The sequence below is a fragment of the Aegilops tauschii genome, chromosome 2 (genome assembly GCF_002575655.3).
Source record: "Aegilops tauschii subsp. strangulata cultivar AL8/78 chromosome 2, Aet v6.0, whole genome shotgun sequence".
Classification (NCBI taxonomy): Eukaryota; Viridiplantae; Streptophyta; class Magnoliopsida; order Poales; family Poaceae; genus Aegilops; species Aegilops tauschii.
Window position 1 is genome coordinate 483,523,045 of NC_053036.3, and position 14,721 is coordinate 483,537,765.

Here is a 14,721-nt window from a genome sequence, read left to right on the forward strand (position 1 = left end):
CAAAAATAGCCCCAATTTTTTTTGTGATTTGTTGGTGTGATGAAGTTTTGTTGGATTTGATCCATGGATTTGCTTTGCCTTGAGTGGATCTAGCTTTTCCCCATCATCTCCACCTTTTCCATTCACAAAAACGCTCGGATTTGACCAATTTGGCCACCTCCACCTCGAAACCGTGTTGTTCATCCTGTGCCCAAATCGCCCAGGCACCGGACGTCCGACGACCGGACGACCTGTGACGCCCGGATAATTAGACTACAGTAATTCCCTACTAATGATGTCATGTCACCTCAGTTACTGTTGATAATCTCGCGTTAGATCGAAACCACTTTGTATTCAAATTCAAAATCAAGCAAACAATAAAAGTTTTCAAATGTCAAAACTAAAATGTTCTAAAAGTGACAAATAAATCATATGTAATATTGGTGGAGGAACCAAGTCTTTATAAAATGTTTAAATGCACCAAACTAATTAAATCAGTAGCTAAAACCATTAATTAAATGCCTTTTGTATTTTGTAAAATATTAAACTATATTATTTTGGGATGAAACTTTTTGTGGTTGTGACATAATTTGTAACAACAATTTAGGTGCCACTTTGGTATTTTATTGAAACTAAAATAAATTGGAAGTTAAAAGGAATCAGAAAATAAAATAAAGAAAAAAGATAAAGAAAAACAAAAAATCAAAAGGATAGACCCCCCAGCTCCCGTGGGCCTCGGCCCATACCAACCCAGTCGGCCACCCCCTACCAGGCCGGCCCAACCCCCCCCCCACTCCCTTAACCCCCTGGACACCCAAACCCTAACCAACACCCCCTCCCACTTCTCCCTCCCCGATTCCCCACTCCCCTCGCTCCCTCCCCACTCCCCGATCCCCTTCTGGATCGGGGCAACCACCTCACCGCCCGGCGCCTCCGGCCACCCCCTCGCCGGCGCCTGCCTCCCCGACTCCCCCCCGCATGGCGCCCGCCCCACCTCGACCCGAGCTAGATTGGGATCGACCCCGCGCGCCCGACGCCTTGCCCCTGCGCCCATCGCCGGCGCCCCGTCGTCCTTGACGCCCGTCTCCACCACCGCCGCCTGAGGCCTCGACGACGGCGCCGCTCTCCCCGTCGCCCCGCCTCGCTGGACGCCCCCGCCGCTTCGACGCCGTGCCCCTACCTCGGGTCGTCGTCCACCCGTCGCCTCGCCGGCGCCGCCCGAACCGCTCCACCGTCGCCAACGCCGCCTCGGCACCCCCTCTCCCCATCAACGCTGGTGAGGCCCCGGGCCTCTGCCCTTCTCTGCACGCGGCCGCCTACTCCCCCTCCCGCGCGCCCACTGCTCCGCCCGCGCCACGCGGCGCCCTGCTGCCGTTCGCGCGCGCCCCGCGACCTCCCGTGGCCGCGCCCGGAGTTCTGCTCCCCTGCGCCTGCTCCACTTCCTCCGCCGCCCTGCGCCACTCCGGCCAGCCGTGCCTCGCCGGCGCCGGACGCAACCCCCACCCCGTGGCTGGCCTGGGCCAGTGCCCAGTCGGGCTAGCGCCCGCGCGCCCGTGCCCGCTGTGGCCAGGGCCACTTACCACTGGGCCAGTGCCCCTGGCCCTATGACATATGGGGCCCATCCCTAGAACGTTAAAAAAAGAGAATTAAAAATAATATTAATAAAATAAATTAATAATAATTAATTAATTAATTAATTAATTTATCCTATTTAATTAATCTAATTAACTAGTTAGTTTAATTAAATAGCAATTAGATTAGTTAAACCCTAATTAGACTAAACAGTCAATGGCGAACGGGACCCACACGTCAGTTGACCAGTCAACTCCCCTGTTGACTGCTGATGGCATGCTGACGTCAACGTGCACTATTCTAGATAATGTTGGATTTAAATAAATAATTAAAATCAGAAAATGATTAAACCTTTAGAAAATCATATAAAATAAACCGTAGCTCAGATGAAAATACTTTCTACATGAAAGTTGCTCAGAACGACGAGACGAATCCGGATACGCAGCCCGTTCGCCCGCCACACATCCGTAGCATAGCAAACCGTTAACATTTCACCTCTGGTTCATTTGTCCGAAAACGCGAAACACCGGGGATACTTTCCCGGATGTTTCCCCTTTCGCCGGTATCACCTATCCCTACGTTAGGTCACCCCTAGCACAACGTATCGCCGCGTCTTGCTTTGTGTTACATTTGATTGCTCTGTTATTTATTGTGTTCCCCCTCCGTTACTTCTTTCCGGTAGACTCCGAGACCGCTGCCGATGTTCGTGTGTTCGACTACATCGAAGACGACCCCTCCTACTTGCCAGAACAACCAGGCAAGCCCCCCCCCCTTGATCACCAGATATCGCCTATTCTTATCTCTACTGCTTGCATTAGAGTAGTGTAGCATGTTACTGCTTTCGTTAATCCTATTCTGCTGCATAGTCTGTCATTGTTGCTATAGTTGTTACCCTTACCTGCCATCCTACTGCTTAGTATAGGATGCTAGTGTTCCATCAGTGGCCCTACACTCTTGTCCGTCTGCCATGCTATACTACTGGGCCGTGATCACTTCGGGAGGTGATCACGGGTATATACTATATACTTTATATACATGACACATGTGGTGAATAAAGTCAGGTCGGCTCGTTGAGTACCCGCAAGTGATTCTGATGAGAGGGCTGAAAGGACAGGTGGCTCCATCTCGGTAGAGGTGGGCCTGGGTTCCTGACGGCCCCTGACTGTTACTTTGTGGCGGAGCGACAGGGCAGGTTGAGACCACCTAGGAGCGAGGTGGGCCTGGCCCTGGTCGGCGTTCGCGGATACTTAACACGCTTAACGAGATCTTGGTATTTGATCTGAGTCTAGCCATTTGGTTTATACGCACTAACCAACTACGCGGGAACAGTTATGGGCACTCGGCGTCGTGGTATCAGTCGAAGCTCTTCTTGACGTCAGCGACGGAGCGGCGCGCGCCGGATTGGACTGGAACAACTGCTAGGCTAGGTCTGCTTCCGGCCGCGTACGCAACGTGCAGGTGTGCAATGGGCGATGGGCCCAGACCCCTGCGCGCATAGGATTTAGACCGGCGTGTTGACCTCTCTATTGAGCCTAGGTGGGGCTGCGACGTGTTGATCTTCCGCGGCCGGGCATGACTCAGAAAAGTGTGTCCGGCCAAATGGGATCGAGCGTGTTGGGTTATGTGGTGCACCCCTGCAGGGAAGTTTATCTATTCGAATAGTCGTGTCCCTCGGTAAAAGGACGACCCGGAGTTGTACCTTGACCTTATGACAACTAGAACTGGATACTTAATAAAACACACCCTTCCAAGTGCCAGATACAACCCGGTGATCGCTCTCTAACAGGGCGACGAGGAGGGGATCGCCGGGTAGGATTATGCTATGCGATGCTACTTGGTGAACTTACCATCTACTCTCTTCTACATGCTGCAAGATGGAGGTGGCCAGAAGCGTAGTCTTCGACAGGATTAGCTATCCCCCTCTTATTCTGGCATTCTGTAGTTCAGACCACCGATATGGCCCTTTACACATATACCCATGCATATGTAGTGTAGCTCCTTGCTTGCGAGTACTTTGGATGAGTACTCACGGTTGCTTTTCTCCATCTTTTCCCCTTTCTATACCTGGTTGTCGCAACCAGATGCTGGAGTCCAGGAGCTAGAGATCCCGAGGATGATTCTACATGGAGTTCGTCTTCGAGGAGTAGTTAGGAGGTCCCAGGCAGGAGGCCTTGCCTTTTCGATCGTTGCTACTTTTGTGCTAGCCTTCTTAAGGCAAACTTGTTTAACTTATGCCTGTACTCAGATATTGTTGCTTCCGCTGACTCGTCTATGATCGAGCACTTGTATTCGAGCCCTCGAGGCCCCTGGCTTGTATTATGATGCTGGTATGACTTATTTATGTTTTAGAGTTGTGTTGTGATATCTTCCCGTGAGTCCCTGATCTTGATCGTACACGTTTGCGTGCATGATTAGTGTACGGTCAAATCGGGGGCGTCACACGACCGCTCCACCACCGGACGTCCGCTGATCCCTGACGAAACTGAATTCCCCCCCCCCCCCCAAATTTTCAGTCACATCCACCACTTCCGCATAAAATTCCCTATACCACCACCACTTCCACATAACACCACCATAGCTTGTCCACTACCCAACTCCGACGATTTTGACATGTTTTGGTCTTGGAGAATTTGAGTTGTGGTAACCGTGTCCTATTGTGTTTTGGCTATCTAGGTACGGTTCGACATCGACATCACTATGGCTCATCTTCGCCACGGACTACTACGATCGGCTACATCATTTTGGTATCAACCTCACCTTGGTATCATCTTGGTATCGTGATATCATCATACATTCACGCAATTGCATTGAAAACCATATAGCCTTACTTTGGCGTAGCTTACCCATCGAGACTAGCCTTTGAGTATTGCCGGCAATGTGACTTGTGCACATTAGTAATCATACTTCCCATACCATACATACCATATCATCGTGGTGCATATCTTGGTATCATCTCTTGTGTCACAAAGTTGTCATCGCATACACTCAATTGCTAACTTGGTTCGTGAAGCATTGCATGAGAAAAGAGCTCAAACAACAAAGAGCCAAACAAGCTTTTAAGCAAAAGGGAAAGATAAGCAAAGAGCTTATAAGCAAGAACCATAGCATCATACAACATTAAGATTGCCATACTCGATCATCTTGGATCAAAGCATCGAAACATCATACACATAGCATACTTGGGATAGAAGTCGTTCCATTTTTGCCTAGTAGGTTGTGCACAAGTTCGTATCCGCCTATTGTGCAATCGTGCTAGCGTCTCTCTAGTGTTGTGCAACAAGAGCATTTTCGTGGATTCCAAATTTTGGCTCATCCTTGGTTGCCCGACCCCACTTATCTATTTGTGTGCGTGTTTCCGTGTACCTTATCTTGCTTGGTCTACTTGTTGCATTTGCAAATTTGTGAATTTTTTCCAACATTATTGAGTCTCACTTACAATTGCATCAAATTTTGTGCCACCATCCTAACCAAGCTCCACCATAAGCTTTTACTTGTGTAGGTGTGAGAAACCGACAAGAATTGGTACCAACTGTGCTATTTCCTTGTTACACATTGGAGTGATCTTTGATCCATCTTCAACATCGGTCAAGGTACATTTGGTATTGGTTCTTCTCTTTCTCCCACTCACATATCCTTGTTTGGAATGATGGATAGGCCAAGTACTTCTACCAACTGTTGGAAATATGCCCTAGAGGCAATAATAAATAGGTTATTATTATATTTCCTTGTTCATGATAATCGTTTATTATCCATGCTATAATTGTATTGAAAGGAAACTCAGATACATGTGTGGATACATAGACAACACCATGTCCATAGTAGGCCTCTAGTTGACTAGCTCGTTGATCAATAGATGGTTACGGTTTCCTGACCATGGACATTGGATGTCGTTGATAACGGGATCACATCATTAGGAGAATGATGTGATGGACAAGACCCAATCCTAAGCCTAGCACAAGATCGTGTAGTTCGTTTGCTCAGAGCTTTTCTAATGTCAAGTATCATTTCCTTAGACCATGAGATTGTGCAACTCCCGGATACCGTAGGAATGCTTTGGGTGCACCAAACGTCACAACGTAACTGGGTGGCTATAAAGGTGCACTACAGGTATCTCCGAAAGTGTCTGTTGGGTTGGCACGAATCGACACTGGGATTTGTCACTCCGTGTAAACGGAGAGGTATCTCTGGGCCCACTCGGTAGGACATCATCATAATGTGCACAATGTGACCAAGGAGTTGATCACGGGATGATGTGAGTTACGGAACGAGTAAAGAGACTTGCCGGTAACGAGATTGAAGAAGGTATAGGGATACCGATGATCGAATCTCGGGCAAGTAACATACCGATAGACAAAGGGAATTGTATACGGGATTGATTGAATCCCCGACATCGTGGTTCATCCGATGAGATCATCGTGGAACATGTGGGAGCCAACATGGGTATCCAGATCCCGCTGTTGGTTATTGACCGGAGAACGTCTCGGTCATGTCTGCATGGTTCCCAAACCCGTAGGGTCTACACACTTAAGGTTCGATGACGCTAGGGATATAGGGAATAGATATACGTGGTTACCGAATGTTGTTCGGAGTCCCGAATGAGATCCCGGACGTCACGAGGATTTCCGGAATGGTCCGGAGGTAAAGATTTATATATGGGAAGTCCTGTTTTGGTCACCGGAAAAGTTTCGGGTGATATCGGTAATGTACCGGGACCACCGGGAGGGTCCCGGGGGTCCACCAAGTGGGGCCACCAGCCCCAGAAGGCTGCGTGGGCCAAGTGTGGGAGGGGACCAGCCCCAGGTGGGCTGGTGCGCCCCCCACCAAGGCCCAAGGCGCATGGGAGAGTGGGAGGGGGCAAACCCTAGGTCCAGATGGGCCTTAAGGCCCACACTAGTGGCGCCCCCCTCTCCTCCCCTTGGCCGCACCCTAGATGGGTTTGGGGGCTGCCGCCACCCCTGGGGAGGGAACCCTAGATGGGGGCGCAGCCCCTCCCCTTCCCCTATATATACTGGAGGTATTTGGGGCTGCCAGACATGAGAACACCTCTCTCTTGGCGCAGCCCTTCCCCTCTCCCTTCTCCTCTCCTACGGTGCTTGGCGAAGCCCTGCAGGATTGCCACGCTCCTCCACCACCACCACACCGTCGTGCTGCTGCTGGACGGAGTCTTCCCCAACCTCTCCCTCTCTCCTTGCTGGATCAAGGCGTGGGAGACGTCACCGAGCTGCACGTGTGTTGAACGCGGAGGCACCGTTCTTCGGTGCTTAAATCGGAATCAACCGCGATCTGAATCGCTACGAGTACGACTCCTTCATCCGCGTTCTTGCAACGCTTCCGCATCGCGATCTACAATGGTATGTAGATACACTCCTCTTCCCCTCATTGCTAGAATACTCCATAGATTGATCTTGGTGATGCGTAGAAAATTTTGAATTTCTACTACGTTCCCCAACAGTGGCATCATGAGCTAGGTCTATGCGTAGTTTCTATGCACGAGTAGAACACAAAGTAGTTGTGGGCATCGATGTTGCCAATTCTTCTTGCCGCTACTAGTCTTATCTTGTTTCGGCGGCATTGTGGGATGAAGCGGCCCGGACCGACCTTACACGTACTCTGGCGTGAGACAGGTTCCACCGACTGACATGCACTAGTTGCATAAGGTGGCTAGCGGGTGTCTGTCTCTCCCACTTTAGTCGGAACGGATTCGATGAAAAGGGTCCTTATGAAGGGTAAATATAAATTGGCATATCACGTTGTGGTTTTACGTAGGTAAGAAACGTTCTTGCTAGAAACCTATACAAGCCACGTAAAAAACTTGCAACAACAATTAGACGACGTCTAACTTGTTTTTGCAGCATGTGCTATGTGATGTGATATGGCCAGAAGATGTGATGAATGATATATGTGATGTATGAGATTGATCATATTCTTGTAATAGGAATCACGACTTGCATGTCGATGAGTATGACAACCGGCAGGAGCCATAGGAGTTGTCTTTATTTTTTGTATGACCTGCGTGTCATTGAATAACGCCATGTAAATTACTTTACTTTATTGCTAAGCGCGTTAGCCATAGAAGTAGAAGTAATCGTTGGCGTGACAACTTCATGAAGACACAATGATGGAGATCATGATGATGGAGATCATGGTGTCATGCCGGTGACAAAGATGATCATGGTGCCCCGAAGATGGAGATCAAAGGAGCAAAATGATATTGGCCATATCATGTCACTATTTGATTGCATGTGATGTTTATCATGTTATGCATCTTATTTGCTTAGAACGACGGTAGTAAGTAAGATGATCCCTTGTAATAATTTCAAGAAAGTGTTCCCCCTAACTGTGCACCGTTGCGAAGGTTCGTTGTTTCAAAGCACCACGTGATGATCGGGTGTGATAGATTCTAACGTTCGAATACAACGGGTGTTGACGAGCCTAGCATGTACAGACATGGCCTCGGAACACATGCGAAACACTTAGGTTGACTTGACGAGCCTAGCATGTACAGACATGGCCTCGGAACACAAGAGACCGAAAGGTCGAACATGAGTCGTATAGTAGATGCGATCAACATGGAGATGTTCACCGATGATGACTAGTCCGTCTCACGTGATGATCGGACACGGCCTAGTTTGACTCGGATCATGTATCACTTAGATGACTAGAGGGATGTCTATCTGAGTGGGAGTTCAATAATCAGATGAACTTCATTATCATGAACATAGTCAAAAGGTCTTTGCAAATTATGTCATAGCTTGCGCTTTAGTTCTACTGTTTAAGATATGTTCCTAGAGAAAATTTAGTTGAAAGTTGATAGTAGCAATTATGCGGACTGGGTCCGTAAACTGAGGATTGTCCTCATTGCTGCACAGAAGGCTTATGTCCTTAATGCACCGCTCGGTGTGCTGAACCTCAGCGTCGTCTGTAGATGTTGCGAAACATCTGACACACACGTTTTGATGACTACGTGACAGTTCAGTGCGTATTGCTAACGGTTTAGAATTGTGGCACCAAAGACGGTTTTGAAACGTCGTAGAACATATGAGATGTTCCGAAGACTGAAATTGGGATTTCAGACTAGTGCCCACGTCAAGAGGTATGAGACCTCTGACAAGTTTCTTAAGCCTGCAAACTAAGGGAGAAAAGCTCAATCGTTGAGCATGTGCTCAGATTGTCTGAGTACCACAATCGCTTGAATCGAGTGGGAGTTAATCTCCCAGATGAGATAGTGATAGTTCTCCATAGTCATTGCCACCAAGCTAGTAGAGCTTCGTGATGAACTATAACATATCAGGGATAGTTATGATGATCCTTGAGCTATTCGCGATGTTTGACACCGTGAGAGTAGAAATCAAGAAGGAGCATCAATTGTTGATGGTTAGTAAAACCACTAGTTTAAGAAGGGCAAGGGCAAAAGGGAAATTTCATGAAACAACAAGTCGTTTGCTGCTCTAGTGAAGAATCCCAAGGTTGAACCCAAACCCAAGACTAAGTACTTCTGTAATGAGGGGAACGGTCACTGAAGCAGTACTACCCTAGATACTTGGTAGATGAGAAGGCAGGCAAGGTCGACAGAAGTATATCGGATATACGTTATATGAATGTGTACTTTACTAGTACTCCTAGCAGCACTAGGGTATTAGATACCGGTTCGGTTGCTAAGTGTTAGTAACTCGAAATAAAAGCTGTGGAATAAATGGAGACTGGCTAAAGGTGAGATGACGATGTGTGTTGGAAGTGTTTCCAAGGTTGATGTGATCAAGCATCGCATGCTCCCTCTACTATCGAGATTTGGTGTTTGCGTTGAGCATGATTGGATTATGTTTATCGCAATACGGTTATTCATTTAAGGAGAATAATGGTTACTCTGTCTATTTGAATAATACCTTCAATGGTCTTGCACCTAAAATGAATCTCGATCGTAGTGATACACATGTTCGTGCCAAAAGATATAAAATAGTAATGATAGTACCACATACTTATGGCACTGCAATTTGAGTCATATTGGTATAGAACGCATGAAGAAGCTCCATGTAGATGGATCTTTGGACTCAGTCGTTTTTGAAAAGATTGAGACATGCGAACCATGTCTATTGGTATATATGCATGAAGAAACTCCATGCAGATGGATCGTTTGGACTCACTTGATTTTGAATCACTTGAGACATGCAAATCATACCACATGGGCAAGATTACTGAAAGTCCTCGTTTTCAGTAAGATGGAACAAGAGAGCAACTTATTGGAAGTAATACATTTTGATGTATGCAGTCCAATGAGTGCTGAGGCATGCAGTGGATATCGTTATGTTCTTACTTCACAGATGATTTGAGTAGATGCTGAGTGTATTTACTTGATGAAACACAAGTCTGAATTATTGAAAGGTTCAAGTAATTTCAGAGTGAAGTTGAAGATCGTCGTGACAAGAGGATAAAATGTCTGTGATATGATCATAGAGATGAGTATCTGAGTTACGAGTTTGGCACACAATTAAGACATTGTGGAAAGTGTTTCACAATTAATACCGCCTGGAACACCATAGTGTGATGGTGTGTCCGGACATCATAGCTGCACCCTATTGGATATGGTGCATACCATGATGTTTCTTATCGAATTACCACTATCGTTTATGGGTTAGGCATTAGAGATAACCGCATTCACTTTAAAAGGGGCACCACGCAATTCCGTTGAGATGACACCGTCTAGAGAAACCTAAGTTGTCATTTCTTAAAAGTTTGGGGCTGCGATGCTTATGTGAAAAAGTTTCAGGCTGATAAGCTCGAACCCAAAGCGGATAAATGCATCTTCATAGAATACCCAAAACAGTTGGGTATACCTCCTATTTCAGATCTGGAAGCAAAAGTAATTGCCTCTAGAAACGAGTCCTTTCTCGAGGAAAAGTTTCTCTCGAAAGAATTGAGTGGGAGGATGGTGGAGACTTGATAAGGTTCTTGAACCGTCACTTCAGCTAGTGTGTAGCAGGGCACAGGAAGTTGTTCCTGTGGCACCTACACCAATTGAAGTGGAAGCTTATGATAGTGATCATGAAACTTCGGATCAAGTCACTACCAAACCTCGTAGGACGACGAGGATGCGTGCTACTTCAGAGTGGTACGTGATCCTGTCTGAGATATCATGTTGTTGGACAATACTGAACCTACGAGCTATGGAGAAGCGATGGTGGGCCCATATTCCAACAAATGGTTAGAAGCCATGAAATCCGAGATAAATGGATCTTTGAGAAGAAGACGGACGTGAACGGTAATGTTACCGTCTATGAAGCTCGACTTGTGGCAAAGAGTATTTCCACAAGTTCAAGGAGTTGACTACGATGAGATTTTCTCATCCGTAGCGATGCTTAAGTCCGTCGGAATCATGTTAGCATTAGCTGCATTTATGAAATCTGGCAGATGGATGTCAAAGCAAGTTTCCTTACCAGTTTTCGTAAGGAAAGGTTGTATGTGATACAATCAGAAAGGTTTTGTCGATCCTAAGGATGCTAAAAGGTATGCTACCTCCAGCGATCCTTCCATGGATTAGAGCAAGCATCTCGGAGTCAGAATATACGCTTTGATGGAGTTATCAAAGTTTTTGGGTTTATACAAAGTTTGTTAGAAACTTGTATGTACAATAAAGTGAGTGGGAGCGCTACAACATTTCTGATAAGTATATGTGAATGACATATTGTTGATCCGAAATGATGTAAAATTTTTGGAAAGCATAAAGGGTTGTTTGAAAGGAGTTTTTCAAAGGAAGACCTGGATAAAGATGCTTACATATTGGGCATCAAGATCTATAGAGATAGATCAAGACGCCTGATGATACTTTCAAAGAACGCACACCTTGACATGATTTTGAAAGAGTTCAAAATAGATCAGCAAAGAAGGAGTTCTTGGCTGTGTTACAAGGTGTGAGTATTGAGTAAGACTCAAGACCTGACCACAACAGAAGAGAGAGAAAGGACAAAGGTCGTCCCCTATGCTTTAGACGTAGGCTCTACAGTATGCTATGCTGTGTACCGCACATGAAGTGTGCCTTGCCATGAGTTGGTCAAGGGGTACAATACTGATCCGGGAATGGATCACATGACAGCGGTCGAACTTATCCTTAGTATCTAGTGGACTAAGGATTTTCTCGATTATGGAGGTGAAAAGGAGTTCGTCGTAAAGGGTTACGTCGATGCGAACTTTGACACTAATCCAGATGACTCTGAGTAGTAAACCGGATTCGTATAGTAGAGAAATTATTTGAAATGGTTCCAAATAGCGCGTGGTAGCATCCACAAGATGACATAGATATTCATAAAGCACACACGAATCTGAAAGGTTCAGACTCGTTGACTAATAACCTCTCTCACAAGCATAACATGATCAAACCAGAACTCATTGAGTGTTAATCACATAGAGATGTGAACTAGATTGTTGACTCTAGTAAACTCTTGGGTGTTGGTCACATGGTGATGTGACCTGTCAGTGTTAATCACATGGTGATGTGAACTAGATTATTGACTCTAGTGCAAGTGGGAGACTGTTGGAAATATGCCCTAGAGGCAATAATAAATAGGTTATTATTATATTTCCTTGTTCATGATAATCGTTTATTATCCATGCTATAATTGTATTGAAAGGAAACTCAGATACATGTGTGGATACATAGACAACACCATGTCCATAGTAGGCCTCTAGTTGACTAGCTCGTTGATCAATAGATGGTTACGGTTACCTGACCATGGATATTGGATGTCGTTGATAACGGGATCACATCATTAGGAGAATGATGTGATGGACAAGACCCAATCCTAAGCCTAGCACAAGATCGTGTAGTTCGTTTGCTCAGAGCTTTTCTAATGTCAAGTATCATTTCCTTAGACCATGAGATTGTGCAACTCCCGGATACCGTAGGAATGCTTTGGGTGCACCAAACGTCACAACGTAACTGGGTGGCTATAAAGGTGCACTACAGGTATCTCCGAAAGTGTCTGTTGGGTTGGCACGAATCGACACTGGGATTTGTCACTCCGTGTAAACGGAGAGGTATCTCTGGGCCCACTCGGTAGGACATCATCATAATGTGCACAATGTGACCAAGGAGTTGATCACGGGATGATGTGAGTTACGGAACGAGTAAAGAGACTTGCCGGTAACGAGATTGAACAAGGTATAGGGATACCGACGATCGAATCTAGGGCAAGTAACATACCGATAGACAAAGGGAATTGTATACGGGATTGATTGAATCCCCGACATCGTGGTTCATCCAATGAGATCATCGTGGAACATGTGGGAGCCAACATGGGTATCCAGATCCCGCTGTTGGTTATTGACCGGAGAACGTCTCGGTCATGTCTGCATGGTTCCCGAACCCGTAGGGTCTACAGACTTAAGGTTCGATGACGCTAGGGATATAGGGAATAGATATACGTGGTTACCGAATGTTGTTCGGAGTCCCAAATGAGATCCTGGACGTCACGAGGATTTCCGGAATGGTCCGGAGGTAAAGATTTATATATGGGAAGTCCTGTTTTGGTCACCGGAAAAGTTTCGGGTGATATCGGTAATGTACCGGGACCACCGGGAGGGTCCCGGGGGTCCACCAAGTGGGGCCACCAGCCCCAGAAGGCTGCGTGGGCCAAGTGTGGGAGGGGACCAGCCCCAGGTGGGCTGGTGCCCCCCCCACCAAGGCCCAAGGCGCATGGAAGAGTGGGAGGGGCAAACCCTAGGTCCAGATGGGCCTTAAGGCCCACCCTAGTGGCGCCCCCCCTCTCCTCCCCTTGGCCGCACCCTAGATGGGTTTGGGGGCTGCCGCCACCCCTGGGGAGGGAACCCTAGATGGGGGCGCAGCCCCTCCCCTTCCCCTATATATACTGGAGGTATTTGGGGCTGCCAGACATGAGAACACCTCTCTCTTGGCGCAGCCCTTCCCCTCTCCCTTCTCCTCTCCTACGGTGCTTGGCGAAGCCCTGCAGGATTGCCACGCTCCTCCACCACCACCACGCCGTCGTGCTGCTGCTTGACGGAGTCTTCCCCAACCTCTCCCTCTCTCCTTGCTGGATCAAGGCGTGGGAGACGTCACCGGGCTGCACGTGTGTTGAACGCGGAGGCACCGTTCTTCGGTGCTTAAATCGGAATCAACCGCGATCTAAATCGCTACGAGTAGGACTCCTTCATCCGCGTTCTTGCAACGCTTGCGCATCGCGATCTACAATGGTATGTAGATACACTCCTCTTCCCCTCGTTGCTAGAATACTCCATAGATTGATCTTGGTGATGCGTAGAAAATTTTGAATTTCTGCTACGTTCCCCAACACCAACCCACTCTTCTTGGAGCAAGACGACAATCCGAACAACTACGTCACCAAGCTACACCTATTTGGAACACAACGAGCTTTGCATGAAGAACAAATAGCTTTGGGCGACCGCATCGACAACCTCGCCATCGACCTATGACAATCCGAGCAACATACAAGAGACTACTTCGACACATCAATGAGTTCCCTCAAAGAAGATATCCGAACCATGATGGTCAACCGCTCTTCTACCACTTCGTCCTACTCAAGACGGAGCCACTCGAGTCGACACTCCGACGAGCCTCTCTCCGGTTCAAGTACATCGACATCGAATACTCTTCGTCGTGCCGCGCGCCAAGATCGTCAAGCAAACCGCAATCCTCTACACGACACCGACTCTCAAGAGCATCGACAACGTCAAGCCCAAGCTGCATTTGCGCAAGCACAAGAACGGAAATGCCAACGACAACAAGAACAAGAGGAACGAGCGCGACAACATCAAGATGCACAAGATGCTGAGGCACAACATCAAGAACAACAACTACGTGAAGCTCAAGCTCTTGAGGCACAACGTGCCCTTCATGAGTCAAGTCGAGCCGTAGCCAACCGAGGACGACAAGCTCGTGAACATCAAGAAGCACTTCGCGATGAAGTTCAAGAAATGATTTTTCAAGCACGTGTGCATCGTCACGCTCCTCGTCAAGATCGACAAGCTCCTCCTCTAGCGAGACAAGAAAATCAAGTCCATCGGGAGCATGAAGAAAATGGACCTCCTCTAAGACAAGCGCAACATGAGGTCGACAACCCTCCTCGCCAAGAGCAACATGAGGTCGACAACCATCCTCGCCAAGAGCAACATGAGGTTGTCAATCATCAACGACATGGGCGT